This window comes from Papaver somniferum, unplaced genomic scaffold (genome assembly GCF_003573695.1).
Source record: "Papaver somniferum cultivar HN1 unplaced genomic scaffold, ASM357369v1 unplaced-scaffold_132, whole genome shotgun sequence".
Taxonomy (NCBI): domain Eukaryota; kingdom Viridiplantae; phylum Streptophyta; class Magnoliopsida; order Ranunculales; family Papaveraceae; genus Papaver; species Papaver somniferum.
In genome coordinates this window covers 9,219,174-9,237,332 of record NW_020622381.1, presented here as the reverse complement: position 1 = coordinate 9,237,332, position 18,159 = coordinate 9,219,174, and the positions used below count along the sequence as shown (strand labels likewise).

The 18,159-nt window shown below is 36.3% G+C and overlaps 1 long non-coding RNA gene and 1 pseudogene across 1 annotated transcript; both read left to right on the top strand.

Annotated features, from left to right (window-relative positions):
• The first annotated feature begins 10,356 nt into the window (after positions 1-10,356).
• Positions 10,357-17,065, top strand: LOC113333290 (annotated as a pseudogene).
• LOC113333291 lies at positions 12,260-13,094 on the top strand. The gene is made up of 3 exons (XR_003351892.1): positions 12,260-12,332; positions 12,434-12,617; positions 13,063-13,094. It is a non-coding gene; the product is annotated as an uncharacterized LOC113333291 (long non-coding RNA).
• Positions 17,066-18,159: the final 1,094 nt, after the last annotated feature.

Below are 18,159 nucleotides of genomic sequence, written 5' to 3'. Positions count from 1 at the left end.
CCTAGGTTTTTCCTAAAACCATTATAGGCTAACGACTTAAAGACTTCACTGGGATTCTGAAGCCAGACTAAAACTATATTCTCTATAGTTGCATGTTCTGATCTTACTTTGTTCTATCGTGTTGGTTACTATCTTCTCTAAGATTTTCTCAAGATTTAATCTCCGATAGGTAAGATAAAAAGTAATCACAAATATCTTCGTCTCATCGTTTGTGATTCCACAATATCTTGTTTCGCTTCCATACAATTAAGATTATTGTGAGGTGATTGATATTACTAGGCTGTTCTTCGAGAATATAAGACCGGTGTATCAATTGGTTCCTGTTCACCTTGATTTATCAAAAGATGGAACAAAAACTCGAAGGTATTTCTGTGGGAGACATATTTATCTATTCAGTAGACTTTTCTGTGTGAGGCAGATTTGTTTATCAAGTCTTCGATTTTAGGTCGTAGCAACTCCTTAGTTGTGGGTGAGATCAGCTAAGGGAATCAAGTGCGCAGAATACGATGTGGTTCAAGAGGCGTAAGGAACGTGACTGTACCTTAATCAATGTGAGATTGGTTAGGGCTCAACTACATTCCAGTCCGAAGTTAACTTGTAGTAGGCTATAGTCTGTAGCGGCTTAATACAATGTGGTGTTCAAATATGGGCTAGGTCCCGGGGTTTTTCTGCATTTGCAGTTTCCTCGTTAACAAAATTTCTGGTGTCTGTGTTATTTCTTTTCCACACTATATTTTTATATAACTATCACAGGTTGTGCGCAGTTCAATCAATCAGATAATCCAACATTTGGTTGTTGATATAAATTGATTGACACTTGGATATTGGTATTTGGTACCATCCAAGTTATTTCTCATATTAATCCGGCTCACAGATTTCTATCTGTTCGATTGCAGATTGATTTGAGAAATTGAGATATAACTCTTGGATGTATTTTCCTTGATTGAGTCCGACTGTCTAGTTGATTCTCTTGAGAATATATTAGAGTTAGTCCATACAAATTTCCTAAAAGAAATATTGGATGTGGTTGTTAGACCCCCGGTTTTTTAGGCGGGGTTGAATCTAACGCTCAAAATCAGGTATCCAACACATACTCATGCGAATGAGGGTTTTCTACTGACTTTGTATTTCTCGGTCTCATCCGTGATATTTTTTCTTTTTAGTAACCAATATCATGATGATATGTTACAGTTGGGGGTATATAAAGTTAACATATTTGATAGGGTAGGTAGATAAAAAAGAAGAGTACATAGATAAAGAGGCATCGTTAGTATTTTAAGGGGGTATATAAAGGAAAGCCCTTTTAAAAATATCATGATCTAACATAATTCTTCATGGGTAAAAATACGTGTAACTCAAAAAAAAATATTTTTATTTTGAAAACCCATCACAAAAACTTTATATGTCAAGAACCCATAATTAATTAAAATACTATACATTTTCGAAGTTATTATTTCTTTTCACTTAAATTCATATTTTTTCCCCTTCCTTCACTTGTTTGTTACATTTGTGTTTCTTTCAATTCCCCTTTTTTCTTCACCCTTTTTTTCTCCACCGTGTGTTAATATTTGAGTGTACAATTTTTTTTTCTCTTACTTCCTTCTTTATCTTCGAATTTCCTTCAAATTTTTAACTTTCTTTGTCTTCCTTTTTTCTCTCCATTAAAAGTGTAACCGATAAACATTTAATACAAGTGAAAATTGATCTTATACTTCAAATACTATAATGAAAAAATCAAGAGCGAAAACTGTAAATTTTCACTTGAAATATAAGTGAAACATAGATTATCACCAGAATTTTTCACTAGCTCTATGCGTTTTGAAGTCCAAAAAAATATGGTGAGAATCAAACTTTTCACTGATTACACAAATGAATTTTCACCAAAAACACAGATGAAAACATAAAATTTCACCAACATAGTACAAAGTATATGATATAAATCAGTGCTATTTATACTCGTCTCAAGTAAAATGGCATCAAATTTATTGAAAGCATAATTTACCTCTCGTGATGATTGCAATTTTCACACTCCCTGCTTGTGAGAATCACAATTATCACTAGACACCAACTTAGTGAAAAATCAAAGGTGTACATAAGGCCAAGCTTCAAGTGAATACTCTTGAGTCAACACTTTGTGCACGTGAGTCGTCTGACAATTCAAATCCAATTTTATACTGTATTATGCGAGAGCAAAACTCAACAAAATGGTATCAATTAAGTTAAGTACGGGAACAAAGATTCAAAAAGTAGTTTTCTTTCTGAATTAAGTATCAGAACGAAGGCTCAATCATGGATCATTATACATGCAATGGTGATGTCAATTCAACGACCAAAAACCAAATGAATGCAAACAAAACTTACAAAAAGAAAAAAAAATATCTGTGTGGTATATGATTCGGAATTTGAAAATCACGCAGTAATATTATTCCATATAAAAGTCACCAAACATACAATCATGATTTAGTTAGATGCTAAAATAAATTATGTAGCTAATTTAATTAAGATTATCTGTCTCTTCATTATCATCGATTTATATGAAGCAGGCGATCTAGATTCGTCTTGAAAATGGAAAAAAAAAAGAGAAAGAAACAAATTACCTCGATTTTGAAATGAAATCCAAATAGTAAAAACTTTTTTTTTGATTTTTTTTGATCAGATAAACATTCTTCATAATGATCAAATACAACTGATTCACTGCAGACGGATACCCATGAAACTCGTACCTTTGACATTCCATCGTCAAAAGAGAAAACCTATAATATATGAAAATGATTCTATTATTTTGTGACATATATACCTGATTACAATTATGATTGAACGAGTTTTAATAGGAAAGTAGAGAGAGAAAAAAACTATAATTGACAGGCTTTCATGTGAATGATAAATTACAGTTAATACAATTATCAATATGGGGGTATATTGGTTATATAAAAGACATTGGTATATAAAGTCAACTTCAAATCTATAATAAGTTTATGTTTTTTTATGGAAAACTTTAGATTTTGAGTTCATTTATATAATTCATCATAGTGATGAGCTTTTGAGATACTCAAGTTGCCAATTTGGGCCGCGCATAAATTTTCACATTCTTCATCTCTTTATTAAATGATTCATAATCTAACAATTTTCATCTCTCTATTTTCTACATTTTCCAATCTGCTTTCTACACTCATCGATTTGTTTCTTTATGCTTTTGTTAATATTTTGAACCCTTAAGAAGACTTTGTGGAAATCTTCTTTCCATACCCTTCATCACCTTCTTGGTTAATCTAATGTTTCTGATCTTTTTTTTCTTCTTTTTTTGTAGTGGTGATTCAGAAATTTTATTCTTGAATCTTTCAAGAAAATAGTGTTTATTAGCAAGTAGTGCTAATCATCTCCAAAAATATGGCTCATTTCAGCAAGTTGAAGTCACTTGTTACACAAGTTATTCATCAATATACCTAGCTTTTCCACCAAAAGTCATCAACTCAAACTTCTCATTATCAGGCTCATCTTAAAATTCAAAAAGCTTTTTTGGATCCGAATTCAGTCAGTAGAGATCTCCGAAATCAGAGGAGATTTTCAAAAAAAAGTTACTTTCATTTCTTGACTATCCTATCATAGCTACTAAAACCATCAGCTTTAGCTCTGCCAAAGATTTTCACCGCAATTATATGAGCCACCTTTCGATGTTAATAAATATCCTTTATCCTCCTTCTATAAAATATCCGGAGAAACCCTCAAACCTAAAAACCACCATATTTTTTGAGCATACCAAGAAAAACCGCATTGTTTACACGCTTTGGTTAGTAGAAACAATGGCTTCCAATTCTCAAAGCCAAGTATCAAAGGTCAGTAAGTGACTTCAATCGACCTCCATACATTGGCATAAACCTATTCTGCAAAGAAGAACAATTGGTTCTATTAATCTAATTAATGAGGTGGCGGATGAGTGGTCTAACAGTGTTTTGGGAAAGATTTTTCAAGGAAAAGATGGAGATTAAAAAGGTGATGAATGGTATCAAAACTCTCCGGGGTAGATACAAAAACAAGAAAGTTAAGTTAATGGGCCATAACCTTTTTTTTGGTTAAACTTAACAGTGAACAAGAACAAGAAGATGTTATCAAGCGAGGTCCTTGGATCATAAATGATGAGATTTTGTATCCAAAAATACAACAATAAGATAAAACCAGAGGAACATCAATTCTTGGTTCAATAATTTACAATCACGCTGAAAAAGAAAAAACTAGAACACATGAACGTTACAATATTGGATGAAGCTATTCAATAGGTCGCAAGATCTCAACTGACCCAAAAAACTGTCGTCCAAGAGACGGTGTAACTATTACATCAAGAGTTGAAGTTGATATACAACTCCCCCTAATCATACGTGCTTGGTGGAACACCATATAAAAAAAGTGTGGATTGGATATCACTGAGATCTTCGACCCCATAATATTTGTCTAACATGCTTTATAATTGACCATATTAAAGAAAAATGTGCATACTTTGGTCATTAACGGTTCTTGGATTATTTAACTATCGAGGAATATGCTAAACTAGCGCATCCAGAAGAATGTGGTATGAAGACTCAAGAGAAAGATGCTTAAGGTGATGAAGAATATTCAATGGTTAAAGCAGAAAAAGAGACTGTTAATGGTGAATAACCCAGACAAGACAAGAGAATGAGAAACTCTCTTTCTCATTAACAATTTTATCTTCTGGATTCTTCAGGCCAGGTCAATTTTCTACCATTCAGTGCATAATAGATCATCAACGGTATAGACTCGACCATTCAGTGCATAATAGATCGCCCAATAATTCTGATCCAATGGTCATAATTCCCCCATATAAATACCTAATTCCAATTTCATTTTATCTCACACCTTCTTCCTTGTTAATACCCAAAATCGCTCCTACGTAAAACAATGTACTGTCAAACTACTTTCTTTAGGTTCGAAATCAAAATCGTACAAAACGAGCCTAAACCAAGAAGTTGGCCGTTCAAAGTTTTGCTTCGGTTGCAAAGAGAGAAAATGGGTTGATCTTAGGGGAAGGAAAGCAAAGAAAGTTTAGGAAACTATCAGTGGTGACTGAATTGGGTGTGAGGTTATTGAACTATGGAAGAAGAAGAGCTTGGGAATGATAAGCTTGTTCTGTCTTCTGAATAGAAAAGGTAGTATATTTATAGTTGTGGGGAACACGCATTGTTTCCTCGTAAGTAGTAGAGATTGTGGAGAGATGGAGAGATGGAGATAGTGGGATAATGGTATGGTTACACCCATTATGTTTTGGGAAGTTTCTGGAAACCATAAACCATCATTCCACTTCTTATCCACCTCCTTTAACCGCTCTCAACCGTTTCCACTACTTGTAACTTCCTTATCATGGGGTGTTTCCACGCCGCACGTTGCTGTAAACCACCAGACCAATACCCATGAATAATTTCCCCATGTAACGTGTTTTGATTTCTTGTAGGAATTAGTAGAATCATGGACTTATCTCTAGTCTTGTCTAGATTGTCACGATACACGACTAAGTAGTAGCCTAAGCTCGCCAGACTTTGTCGGCGTAGATTGAAGAGACAACTCGATCCAAGAGTATGTGTGACTAACGAGATTGCTAACCATAATAATTAACCAATATACGGATGCCAAGCCAATAGCTAGCTAACTCGTGGCGGGGGCACGATCTAATTGATAGCTAGCCGAGTCGTCATGGACATGGGTGCTAGGATTGGAGAAATATAGTCGTGGCCATATAGCTAGGCTAGGCCGAGAGGCAAGGATGCCATTTCCAAAGACATGACCAGGCTAAGAGGCAAGGTGGTCGTGGCTAGCTAGTCTAGGGACAAGGTGGCCGTGGCTAGCTAGATAGGGCAAGCCGGGAGATAGGGAGGCCGTTGTCGTGATCAGTCCAGGCTAGGCCGGATAGCAAGGAGACTGTAGCCATGGTTAGCCAGGATAATATATAAGGAGGTCGTGGCCAGGCCCTAAAGACAAGGAGGCTGTAAACATGGTTAGCCAGGCCTGAATACAAGGAGGCGTGACCAGGCTAGGTCAGGCCTGAAGACTAGGAGGTCGTGACCAGAGAGGCAAGGTGGTCGGCTACACTAGGCTTAGAGCAAGGTAGCCATGGGCCAGGACAAACTGAGAAACTGGAAGGCCGTAGCCTGATTAGCTAGGAAGACAAGGAGGCCGTGGCCTGATAGCTAGTTGGATAGCTAGGAAGTTGGTGGCCACGACCTGGCTAGTTAGTTGGATAATTAACTAGGAAGTTGGTGGCCGTGGCTAGGTCATGAGACCCATCCAGATTATCCTGGCTATGGAGTACGGCCAGTTGGCGTTGGCACTTCGTTTGTAGCATACAGAACATATTCGTGGAATTCATCCGTGGAATTTCTGCAACTCGAAGTAATATTTCAAATATTATGCTCTGGTAATTCAAAATAGCGTAGTAGCTTTTCCTGAACATTTATAATTGCAGCATCAGCGTAGACTGATCAATGGATGATAATTCATATGGTCGTGCATAAAATAATGAGAGTTCAGCTGGGTGAAGCTCTAAAATCTTGTAGGCATATTGAAGGCTAGCATGGCCATTAGCATGATACACATTCTCAATTCTCTTGCGGCATATGATGTAGAAGTACGAATCTATAATTCTGATATCGGGTCAGAAATTTATACATATTTATAAACATATATACATAATACCGACATTTCAGCTGGGTGAATCTCTAGTACATATATGATTATCGATACGTCTCTGTGTAGGTTCAAAGGCGATTTTTACAAGTTTTGCCGTTGTCAAAAAAACCACCATCTACATTCCTATTTTCTTACCTATTCTGATTTTTCAAAATATGAACATGGCTCAGTTCGTAGAAGAGCAACATGCTTTCGAAAATCAAAGAGCTGAATATCGAGCAAATGTGCAAAATGAAACAAGAAGAGCAAAAGCTAATCAAAAAAAGCACATCAACGTAATTTTAGTACTTTAAAAGATGAATGTATCCGCATGAATTATGTTTTGCTTACTAATCATCCTATCGTTGATAACGCACTACATACCATTCCGTTTTGGGGACACGTTTTTCAGAAATTTGAAGAAGAAACAATGAACCTCAACAATCGTTACGAGCTGGTGTTAGAAGCTCGGTTTGTTGTAATTTCTAAGAATGTTGACAACTCTATTGCTACGATAAGGGATGCGGCTCGAAACATGAGGAGTAATGAAACCCTGCTGGATATTGAACAAAGGTGTCGTGCAGAGTGGCTCGTAACAACGGAAAAGAGTTCAGATTTGGAAGTTGTTAAGAAATATTGAAAGTGTTTCCTAAATTTAATCCAATTTATATGTTTTGCCATTACATTAAATGATCATCCAATGAAAGATCGATTACATTAAAAGGAATTACATCTATCAAACTAATGATTTCCAAAGATATATTCCCCTAATCTTGTTTTATCCTCCGAAAGATCACCAGCTTGAGTCTGAGATGATGGTTGAGTAGCATCAGGCGATTCATAACCTTGATATGGTACCAGAGATGGTTGAATTGGATGAGCATGTGCTTTAAATGGGTGAAATGTTGAAGTGGTTGTTCGGGTATACAGTGCAGATTGCCTAAATGCATCCATATTTAGGCCACCACCAGGGGTAAGTATAGGACCTTGGGGCATAAAACCGCTAGAGGTTTGTAACCGGATATCCGTGATCTCCACGTCTCCTGCTGCTGCTGCTGCTGCCTGAGTCTCTTCCACTAAATTTGGAGTAGAATGACGACTTGTACGACCTCCACCACGACTTCTTTGATTGTTACCTAACAGGGACATGCCATCACGACCTATCGGAGTCTCAGGCATTTCATAAATCAAATTATCCCTCTGGAGCTGCATCTCTCTCAAGTGAAAATTCTGGAATCCATCAAGAAGAAGAGTCAAAGTGTTCAACTGGTTTTGATACTCTTATGGCGATGCCACCACACCGTAATATGGATACCTCTGCTGCAGACCTTCAGTACTAAGTGGAACAGTAACAATATCTCAAACGGGAGATAAAGTCTATACTTCCCCAAATATTTGAGGCATATTTGAACCCATCTGACTACTAGGATACGTATATGATTCGCCTGTCTGTGGTGGAGGTTGAGATGGAATATCGGTAAGTGGAAAATTGGCAAGTGCTGGAAAATCAAAACTACCCAAGTTTTGTGGTTGAACAACAATATTTAGTTTGCATACCTTATGGAACCAACTATAGTAATCAAGGTCATCATCTGGGATTTGGACCAAATCTTCATTTTTTCCAATATTGTCCATTATTGATTAACGTTATCAAATTATCACGTGAAATTATTGAAGTTGGAAATGGGTTGATTGCTTTTACCTTTCTGCCTTGTAGCTGAAACATATGTCTTTCTCCATCGTAGCAAATACCATGACCCATGATAGGACCGTAAAACACAACACGCTTGAGGCTTAACTCTGACATTCTTTGTGCTAATGGTTCATGGTTCGTCAATAGAAGTATACAACATCACGGTCATGTTTATAGTTGTACACGACTGGAAAAATTATACGGCTTTCGTGAAGATCAGGTTCGCAGACCCTGAAGTAAGTATACCACCAATAATGAAAATAACATTGATGAACAATGTTGTGTTAGTACGTTCACAACAATTAACTCGATAATGAATAAAATATTAGAAAGGGATTCTGGTTCTTACCTCCAAAATGAACCAAAATCCATTCAAGCTATCTTTATTCACACACGAGCATTTATCGAGACTTAGATATAGCTCAACTAAAATTGTAGACCCTCAATCATAATTTGGCGCTTTGGTTAAATCTTTTAAAGAGTCGAGAAAACCAATTAAAGTCACTGAGCCAACATTAGGGAACATAAATTGGCCTAGCAACCATAACAAAAAAATACATGCAAGCTGGGGATAATCTTAAACTCTGACTATGTTCTTGGCAGAATAACGCTTCAAAAAATCCTTCAACCCAGACACTCTTAGCCCATTTGAATGTAATATTCTGGATTCTGACTTTCCTTCAGTATCATTTGAGTACAAGGGAGGTAGTTCTTTCCATCTTCCTTCCGATGACCACTTTAATTGGTTAAATTAAAGTAAATCACCATCAAATTTTATTCCCGTTAACATATACAAATCTAATGGTGTAAACCCTAGAAACAACATGGTCATAATTAAATATTAATGAAACTAACAATTGAATTAAAAGAATAGAACGTACCACACCGAAATCCTGGAAAAAGAATGTATTTGCAGTGTTCCACCAACGTTGTACTATCACTCGCATAACTTGAGTCATGTGTTTTTTTCCTTTCATAAAATATAAACACTGCCAAGGATATCTTCGCTAGGAGTGTTGAACAGTTTCAGGGGGGAGCCCAAACACTTCGGTTATCTCAGACCACCCACCTCTTATTTTAGGTAAACCAACTTGTTCGGGATGGCTTGATATATGCGTAAGTAATACACCAAGACCAACTAGTTGCGTAATATTTACAATTTTTTTTCATTATCCTGGACCCAGACGCCATCACATATTCCGCTAGCCAAATTTTCTTTGTTTTTTATGTTTCTTTTTATTTGTCTATTTGTTTTGGTACTCATTTTTAAAAGCAAAAGATTGCTTTGTTTGATCTATAGAGAAGAAAACAGGAAGTTAGAAGAGAAAAAATAATTTGTATGAACGAAAACTGAAAACAAAATGTGCTATTTATACACTATAAAGCACCGACCGTGAACGATCGAGACTAGATCGCCAGCAGTCGAGACTTGATCGTTGGCGGTATAGTCTCGATCGCTTAACTATGTTCCCATAGTGTGGCACAACCAGTTTGCCAGACCAGCTGGCGTGATATATGAGTGTGTTAGCCGCTCCCATGCGAACCGGCCTAAACAGCCACAATTTAATCATCATGCCCGCCGCCCTTAGTAAAATTGTTTGTGCTCCTCTCAAGTAAAAGAGAGCCCGTCGCCCTTGGTAAAATTGTTTGTGCTCCTCTCAAGTAAAAGAGAGACCCAGAGAGCGCCCAAAACTATAACTGCCTCCAATGTTCCGACAAGGGTGCGTAAAACACGCTCCGCGTATTTTAGAAACAACCTCTCCTTGGATTTCATTACTGAGATGAGGAAGTTCATCAGATGCAGTACTTCGCAGTTTGCACTATTTTGAGCTGAAAAAAGGTATGATCAATTTTAACCAGTATTTGATACAAAACCTAGTTTACTACTTCAATGAAGTGATTTTGGATTCTTGGTAGGAAATTGGAGGAAAGCATACTTGAGATTTGTTGGTTTTCAGCTTAAATCTTAAACTAATAAGTAGGCTTGGTCTTAGTGAGGAGTGGGTATTTTAGGTATGGTGAAATATAGTTGTTCTTGGTAGTATGCAATTCAGCTAAATGAGATTAATGAGGAAGTGGTCTGGTGGCCTATTAATTATTGCACTTGCTTCAATTTTACTCATACGATATAGTCTCGTTACAAAAGATTCAGTTAATAATTCAGTTAACAAGCATTCGGCGGCATACAATTTCTTTAATAATCATCCAACCAATGCTTCGATTGCCATTAAGTCATCCCGGCCACGGCTAATTCCAAATGATGCAAAGAGGGCAGATGTTATTAATGTGTAGTGAAAAATACTAGAACCCCCTACTATATGGGTTCAAACATATAAAAGCCCCACAAAATGGATCCTCCACCCTCAACTCCACACTTTCATAAAATGATATTATTAGGCCCGAAAAATCAAATTATCTTTAGATCAGGCCCATAATTAATTATTCCGAACTTTAATAATGGCAACATTGCCCTTTAGTATTTATACAAGGGAATCCCAGAAGCTTCTTTTCATTTCTCTATTCTCTTTCTCTTTCATCTTTATCTCTCTCTGTTGTAGAACAATAGTTTCGAGGGTTCCTGAGATTCATTTTCGACTGCATCAAATCTTCTTCGTCTTCATCCAAATCTTCGACTGCAACAACGACGATCTATCACATCTTCTTCGTCTATGCCTCTGTTATTTCACTTATGTCAAAGATCGATTGCATATGATCAAAAGATAGATCATATGGAAGATGAAGATGATTTGTTTAATCCTGCATCTGAAGATTCATCTACGAAATCAAATCGACGTGCAGATAAGCTTCATTTTTCATTATCTCTTAATTCAATTGAAGTTATATGTTATTAATTTTGAATTTTTTCTCTCGAAATCTTCGAAGTTATGATTTCACTGAATTTTATCTATGAACTCATGATCAAAGTTCAGATCTGTTACAGTTTAATCGTTTTTTAGCTTTTTAAGATGAAAATATTGAAAGATGTTACAATTTTTTTTCTAGGTTTCCTTACTGAATATCAATCGATCTGTTTATCTTAAGACTTGACTGAAAATTGGTGTTCAGATTCGAAATCAGCGAATCATCATCTCTATTACCCATGTATTTGTTATGAATTTTATAAACTTTGATTGAATTGCTTAATCTTGTGTACTTTACTTCTAATTCTATATAGTTTGATGTATCTCTGTCAATGAAATCGAATTTGTTATCCTAGTATTATTTATTGTAAATTAGTGGTGGTGATATGGTTGGTTGTAAATGAAATTTACAGAAGAAGGGAGTGAAGATATGATGGTGACTAAGGCAAAAATGCAGGCTAGCATTGGATTTGAATGAATATGTTACTGTGAGTTATAGATGGAGATGTGGTTGTGCTATTTGTGGCTTGGATGTAATGTTGCAGGTGAGAAGGAGAAAGCTGCAGCTGAGATACATCATATGTTGTAAGTGTCATTTTATCTTATTTATTGAGTAGCTCTATGTCATATCACTGCTTCTAGCGCTCATGTAGATAATTTATATGCTCTGAGTACACAAGCATATGCATGTGTAACTGGATATTACACAAGCATATGGATGTGTAACGGGATATTACACAAGACATATGGATGTGTAACCGGAGATTACACAAGTCATATTCATGTGTAACTGCCGTTTACACAAGCCATTACATGTGTACCTGCTAAGCACCATGAAACCCAACTGTTTCAGTTAGCGTGTTCGTCTTGAGTAATATTTTTTTTTATATTTATGTTAGTGAAATTATTTGTATGAAGGATCTTCTATGGTTAATAAGTTCCGGTGGTGGTATAGGTGCATGCTTTGGAGCCGGTGGTGGTGTTGGAGTTGGAGCTAAGGTGTGAATGTTGGAGGTATAGGTATAAGTGGCAGATTAGGTGGTCGGCGGAATTGCTGAGTGTCAAATTTACTTTGTTGAGTCTGTAATTCTGTAGCCACTCCTGAGGTGAGGATACGCCGTTGTTATATACTTTTTCAGCTTCGGTTGTTTGCTTGATCTGAACTAGTAAGGTGTTATAATAGTTTATCTTATTCTTGCGGATGCAGGTATTTCAATTCGTTGCAGAGTGAGCGCTTTTCTGGTTGTTACTTCTCTGACATGAACATGGTCATTTTGGCGCCAACTGGAAGCGGCAAAACAGTGTTATTTGAGCTATGTATCTTAAAGCTCCTTTCCTGGTTCCTTTCTCAGGATGGAAGGTTCCTTCATATGAAGGGTACACTGAAAACAGTAAGTTTCCCTACTTCTGTTGCTTGTACCGAAAACGCGATTTATTCTCTATCATTTATGTCATACGCCTTGCACAAAACAGACCTCTCCATTTACTGATATCCGTGTTAAACTGCTAATACATATTCTTCATGATATCAATACTTTGGATACTTATGTCCCATATGTTGTAGTAAGACAAACTGATTAATCTCCTTTAATTGATCAGAAAAGTGTTATTTGTTTTCACTTTTTGAGTAGTTTGTGTATTACGGGTGCATGTGTAACTCACAATTACACGTGTCATATGCATATATAACTCCCAATTACACATGCATTTTGTATGTATACCATCTGAATACACATGTTTTTTTTTGGAATGTTTAGACTATGGCATCTTAATATTTTTATGACAATAATTTCTGAATAGTTGTAGCCTTTTTTGGATCAATTGATGTTTATGCAGGTCTCGACGTTTTTTGTGCGCACTGACAAGACACTATCCTTTTTTTAGATCAATTGATGGTCGATTAGGTTGAATTTGTTATTAGGTTGGTGGCTTCAGTGAGGAGACTTATGATGAGGAGCCTGATGGAGATGATATTGATGCAGAACATACAATGGTTTTAACAGATGAAATTCTTTCTTTAGCGGGCAGGTAACTAAATTTTGTGTTATTGTTGTATGCGTAGCTTTCAAAACTAAATTATTGTATGATATGTTGTTTAAACTCCTTGCGGCAGTATTTCATGGGTTTTATCAACTCATTTCTCAAAGTCTTTCCAGGAGCATTCTTATATGATGCTGGTAATTACCCTGGAGTACAAGGCTTATCAAGAACATGTTCTCAAAAATTGCTCACAGTTTGTGGAAGTAAGTCTTTTACATGGTTATATTCCTTTAAAATTAAAAACTAATACGTACCATGCTCTCTCTTAACGTTTATTTTCTTATGTTATGACATGTTAACTCTTGAAGACCTTGAACGCATTGGGATATGACCTTGTTTCCGGTGGTACTGAGAACCATCTGCGAGTCTTGGTCAATTTGAAAAACAAGGTTAGTAGGAATAACGTTCCACTTTAAATGGCATATTCCATATGCAAGTGTAACTCTTAGTTACACTAGTCATATGCATGTGTAACTGAAAGTTACACAAGCCAGATGCATGTGTATCTCCTAGTTACACATGTTATATGCATGTGTAACTCTCAGTTACACAATTCAGATGCATGTGTAACTGCTAGCTACACTAGTCAGATGCTTGTGAAACTGAAATATACATTGTTGTATGTACTGTTCATTTTAATCGTATAAATATTGATTGCTTGTTGTTATATTTCAGGTTTCAGATAACTTCATAAAATATAATTGCTTAAACGTGGTAATGGTCTCGCTGGAACTGGAGTTGACGCTGAATACACAAGTCAGATGCATGTGTAACTCTCAGTTACACTAGATAGACACATGTAACTCTCAATTACACTAAACAGATGCGTGTGTAACTTCTAGTTACACATGCTAAGAAATTATTGTAAATGAATATTAAAGTAATAATTGTATTTTTTTGTGTTTTCTTTTTGATGTCTATTTTTTGCATATATATACAAGTGTAACTTTGCATTACACATATCATAAGGATGTGTAACTTCTGGTTATACATGCCATATGCATGTGTAACTTCTGGTTACACCTTCGCACTGTACTTTAATAATTTCGGGCCTAGATTTAATAATTTTGGGCCTAGATTTAAATTTTATTTAATTATGGGCTTGACAATATGCATAAGGGTATCAAGGTCTTTTAAAAACTCGGGGCCTAGATTTAAACTTTTTTTAATTAAGGGCCTCATATTATGGGTTATCCATGGGTTGGGCCTGAGTCTAATTTCCCCTGATGTGTATGGTCTCAGTGAACTATTCTCTCCCACAGATATAATAAGTAAAGAAGAGGCTAAAGTGTTAGATGTATGGATTCATATGCGCACAATTTTGTCTAGGTCGGATTATTTGCCCGAAACAACTCAAGGGATTATAGAAGCTTCAATTGCATGGAAAGAATTATTGTCTACGCTAAGCGAACAAAAAGCTTCAAGGCTTATGGTGAACAGTAGTAGTAGTAGTAGTCATGTAGAAGATAATAAGAATTGTTCTTTTTCTGTTAGTATGGAGAATGATAGTGTATTGAGATATGGAAGTAGTCATCAGTTTCCTTGTGGACTTGTTGAGGATTCGTCAATTACAGTAGTGGGTTTTCCTAATGGATTGAATAGAAGCTTTCAGATTGAACTTATAGGTTCGAAACTTAAGGATGAGATACATCCTCCTCTTGTATTGCATTATGAAGTCAGTCTTCCGCGAGATGAACTCAAGGAAGATCCAGTCATAACTCAAAATGCATGGACTGCTGGTAGTGGTTGGGGGAAAGACGAGAAGTGTCCTGCCCGTCGCTCTACTAGTAACCTTGAAGGTAATTTCTTGTAAAACCTTATATGTTTTTTTGTTTTAATATATGTGTGTGTAGTGTCAAAATGGTGGTCTTGATATTTGTCATTCTTCCATATGTTAATGGAAAAATATTACAGTTGATGGACTTGTTCTTTGCAATGAACAAGTTGTCAATGAAGATAACATCAGTTGCCGTCAACCTAATGGTGAGAAATTGACCAACGTTTCTCAAGGAAGTTCTCACACGAGTTATAACTTTCCATTTGTGGAAGGAAATCCATTCACCGCCACCTTATGGGTTGGTGTCGAGGGATTTCATATGACTGTTAATGGGAGGCATGAGACTTCTTTTGCCTATAGGGAGGTAAGAAGTGAATTTATTGATGTCAGAATGCTAGAGAAGACTGGTCATTACTATCAAATTCTTCAAAATTTGGTGATTGTACCTTTGACCCTTCTTTATATTTCTACCACTACAGAAACTTGAGCCATGGTTGGTTAGTGATATTAAAGTTACCGGTGGTTTGGATCTTTTATCTGCCTTAGCTACTGGCTTGCCTGTATCAGAAGACCTGGATTTAATTGATATCGAGCGCCTCAAAGCTCCTCTACTTCCCAGGAAACGAATTATAATGCTTATTGGAGTTTTTTCAACTGGAAACAATTTTGAGCGTCGAATGGCACTAAGGAGGTCTTGGATGCAATATGCGTGCGCTCTGGGCAAGTGGCTGTTCGCTTTTTAGTTGGTCTTGTAAGTTATGCTACTCTCTACAACTCTATAGAAGCTTCATCTGTTTTAAAGTATCTTATGTTAATCATGCTCTCTTATTGAAGCCATAAAAATCGCTTAGTTGACTCAAATTATTTTAAAAATGCAGAACAAGAACAGCATAGTCAATGCTGAGCTGTGGAGAGAAGCTCAAACATATGGAGACATCCAACTTATGCCTTTTGTTGATTATTATGATTTGATCACTCTGAAAACGATTGCCATTTGTTTAATGGGGGTAAATATTAAATTTCCGGTCGTAAAATTACAAGTTCTTTTTGAAATGTGTCTGTCGAACTTAATGTTAAGGTTTTCATGGATATTTTTTTTAACCAGTAAATGATAAGTTTCTGTTGCTTTGTATTTTTGCAGACTAAAATTCTCCCTGCAAAATATATAATGAAAACAGATGATGATGCCTTTGTAAGAATAGATGAAATCCTGGCTGGTCTTAAGGAAAAGCCTTCTAATGGCCTCCTGTATGGTCTAATATCTTTTGATTCAGAACCAATTAGAGAAAGAAATAGTAAATGGTATATCAGTGATGAGGTATGTATGCCACCCCCCTTAAGTTTTATGTTTCTTATCGGAACTTTGCGTCAGTGAATCACATGAATGGAAACCGCCATTCTTTTTTGTAGGAATGGCCACATTCTTTATACCCACCATGGGCTCATGGTCCAGGATATGTTCTGTCACGTGATGTCGCAAAATTCATTGTTCAAGGCCATCAGGAAAGATATCTCAAGGTAATTAACTCTGCCTTACCCAAGGAACGAAGGATTAAAAGCCTAAAATGTAAACGTACTTGGCCGTAGGAATCTGATATAATCTTTCTTTTTTTGTTTTGTTTTTTAAGCTGTTTAAACTAGAAGATGTCGCAATGGGTATATGGATTGACCAGTTTAAGAAGAATGGCCAAGAAGTGCATTACATGACGGATGATCGGTTTAAAATTTCTGGTTGCGAAGAAAGTTACATTCTCGCTCACTATCAGAACCCAAGCATGGTCTTATGTTTATGGGATAAGCTGCAAAAGGAGCATGAGGCTGTTTGTTGTTGACTGATTTCATGCTATAAAATATGCTCGAATCATCCAAACAATTCTTTTGAGCTTGAACTGTGTCATGTATGATCTTCAGACAGCGTTAGCCCGCAAATGTTGATTAACCGGAGTTAATTCTCACAAGTTTCGTTCTTCATCAATCCGCAAGACAAGGTATATATTCATAAAGAAGTCATCGTCTACTTTTATTGTCTAGTGGCCTTGAGCGAGGTATGTGTGGTTCTACTGATTTTTAATTCCACTTGATTAGATGATCTTTTAAAAATTAAGATTCCTAGATTAAAAAAAAGTGTCGATTTTAATTGTATTTTGTACTCAGGCTAATATAAATACCATTCTTTAATTTTTTTTTTTCTTTGCAAGACACTTGCTAACTCCTAATTCCCAACTCCCATATCAACTAAACATCTCAATGGACTAAAGAAAAACAACAACTAAATATCTCAGTAAGTTATTTTCACCGCAATTTGGTTCTGTTTCTGTATAGCCTTTTACAACTAGTTGTTATGTTGTTATAACATTCACTCCAACTGCATTAGACCATTCGGTTGGCCATGTCTAGTTGTTATTCACCACCTATCTTCACCCTTGACATGATCCGCATCTGAAACATCTGCCTACTTAGCTGCAAACCAAGATGCAGAGATCCCCAACTTACTAATAGGAAGGTATGTCCACTCTGCATAAAAATATAAAACCACAGAAAAACATTGCAGTCAATAAGAAGAAGTACGAGGATAACAGCTGCGGAAGTACAACAACAAGAAAAAACTTCTTGCGGAAAATATTCTGTTTCTCCAGTGGAGGCACTCCAGCAGCATAATGGCACAAGGGCATAATTAAACATCTTCTTTTTGAGAAGTCTCTGAAGTAGATTGTTATAAAAAGCACATCAAACAAAAAGTTATGACAAACTTAGGCAAGTAAAAATCATCCCAAATGTGGCCAAGGCCCATAATACTTGCTCCTCTTCTAGCTAAAGATTTCGCTAGATTTACGGGATTGTATAAACCAGAAATTTAGAAACAAACCAGAATTTTAGTGCCATCCTCTGTCACACGTACTCCAACTTCACACACACTAAATGTTCCGGTCAGCTTGATGCACCCGCCTAGAAAGAAGCCAAGTAAGAGGCAATCAAAGACTAATTATGAGTGTAAGTAAACCGCCAATCACCAAAATATAATATAATAATATAACCCACCACTGAGTTCAACAGGCATGCCTAATTCTTTTACTTTGGGACACAAATTCATTGCACTTGAACGGGGAGGTAAAGGC